This window comes from Procambarus clarkii, unplaced genomic scaffold (assembly GCF_040958095.1).
Source record: "Procambarus clarkii isolate CNS0578487 unplaced genomic scaffold, FALCON_Pclarkii_2.0 HiC_scaffold_186, whole genome shotgun sequence".
NCBI classification, from domain to species: domain Eukaryota; kingdom Metazoa; phylum Arthropoda; class Malacostraca; order Decapoda; family Cambaridae; genus Procambarus; species Procambarus clarkii.
Genome location: NW_027189219.1, coordinates 12,321 through 14,580, shown reverse-complemented (window position 1 = coordinate 14,580; position 2,260 = coordinate 12,321). Strand labels below are relative to the sequence as shown.

Genomic DNA, 2,260 nt, shown 5'->3' with positions numbered 1-2,260 from the left:
TTGCCGATGACATGAAAATCGGTAGGGAAATTAATTCGGAGGAGGACTCACTATCACTTCAAGTTGATCTAGATAGGGTTTTGAAATGGTCGAAGGATTGGCAGATGCAGTTTAATGCTGATAAATGTAAAGTTCTGAGGTTAGGTAATGATGATAGGGTTTCAAGATACAAGCTAAATGGTGTTGAGATTGCGAAGTCGGATTGTGAAAGGGATCTGGGAGTTATGATTAGTAAGAATTTAAAACAAAAGGATCAATGCATAAATGTTCGTAATAAGGCAAATCGGACACTTGGATTTATTAATCGCAGCGTTAGTAACAATACACCTGGTGTGGTTCTCAAGCTATATCTTGCTCTAGTTAGGCCCCATTTAGATTATGCAGTTCAGTTTTGGTCGCCATATTATACAATGGATATAAATTCACTTGAACGTGTCCAGCATAGGATGACTAAGTTAATTCCCCAAATTAGAAATCTTTCATATGAAGAAAGATTAACAAAGCTTAAGTTGAATTCACTGGAAAGGCGAAGAGTTAGGGGTGACATGATAGAGGTTTACAAGTGGGTGAATGGACATAACAAAGGGGATACTAATAGGGTTTTAAAAGCGTCCCAGTCCCACAGTGACACGCAGCCTGCAGGAGTACTAGCTCCACACCGCCATACAAACTTCCGTTTATGAAGTGAATTCCGAAACGCCATGGTAGGCACTCGCGTGTATGTTGGTGGACTCAGCTACCGTGTTGGGGAGAGGGATCTTGACAGATTCTTCAGATCATATGGCAGCTTAAGGGACATTGTTATCAAGAATGGCTTTGGTTTTGTGGAGTTTGACGATGACCGTGATGCAGATGATGCTGTCTACGAGATGAATGGAAAAGAGCTTCTTGGTGGAAGAGTAACAGTCGAGAAGGCACGTTCTGCTCCATGGATGCGCTGGCCTCGGGCACCACCACCAAGAGAATTTCATTCCAGTCGATTTGGCATGGCTGCCCGAACAGATTACCGTCTAACTGTTGAGAACCTCTCTAGTAGTGTCCTGGCAGGATCTCAAAGATTTTATGCGCCAAGCTGGTGAGGTCACGTACGCAGCCGCGCACGAATACCGAAGAAATGAAGGTGTGGTGGAATTTGCTACCTATGCAGACATGAAGAATGCCCTTCACAGATTAGATGGCAAGGAACTACATGGAAGACGTATTCATCTTGTAGATGAATCGAAATCGAGGAGTTCTAGATCCAGATCCAGGTCAAGATCATCCTCGCGATCGAGATCTCGTTCACAATCACGTACTCGTTCCAGGTCGCGCTCCCACTCCCGTTCTCACAGCCGCTCTCTTTCAAGGAGTGGTGGCCACAGCAAGAAACGCCGCTCAAAGTCCAAGTCACGTTCAAAGTCTGGCTCTCGCTCAAGATCAAGGTCAGGCTCAGAGAGGTCCAAGTCAAGATCAAGATCCAGGTCTCGTTCCCAAGCCCTACCTCAGAGAAGAGAAAATCACGTAGTCGCTCAAAATCTGCAGCAGCAGAGACCGATTCCGAAGAAGAAAAGTAGATCAGAGTCTTACTGTGGTTGTGGATTATGTATCTGCTCTCAGTACAATTGGATGATCATCTCTCAGATTAAAATGATGTATATTTCCCAGCATTTTTAAAGTCCTTGGCTACACAGGAATTATATATTTTTAATGTTAAATACATTATAAGATTGACATTTGAAAGATTTTCCTCCTAGGCATCGAAGAACGAACCAGTCATTATTGCCATTATCTTGGCAGTGAGATTGATTTTCAGTCCGTATAAAGAAAAACCTCTAATCTGCAATGTTCAGTATACTTGTTGTTCCCCAGGGAGCCTGTTATTATAGAATATGAAAGTAATGAACATGCACACACAAGCTAATGTAAAATAGTTCGCATCATATTAGAGCACATTAGTACAGCTGCTTTTTCTACACCCCATTGAAACTGGGTTGAGATTTGTGTGAATTCTTAAAAATTACACCCACTGTGTAATTTATTAAGGTTAATTAAGAGTTTTTATTAAGGATGTAGTTTAGGAGGGTTTTGTATTTTTTCTCAAATTAAAGGAATTTTAATTTCTTGCATATTTCTTTCATTTGCCAAGATAAATAAATTGACAATTTGAAGTTCGGAGCAAGCTAATCGTTGTTGTGCCGAAGGAATTATTGAAGATCCATAGCGTCGGTTATTTTCTTTAAATTTACCTAACCTGAATCTTCAGAACCTAAGCAACCCACCT

General features: G+C 41.3%; 1 pseudogene; it reads left to right on the top strand.

Moving 5' to 3' along the window:
* The first annotated feature begins 628 nt into the window (after positions 1–628).
* Positions 629–2,017, top strand: LOC123751617 (serine-arginine protein 55-like; annotated as a pseudogene).
* The last annotated feature ends 243 nt before the right edge of the window (positions 2,018–2,260 follow it).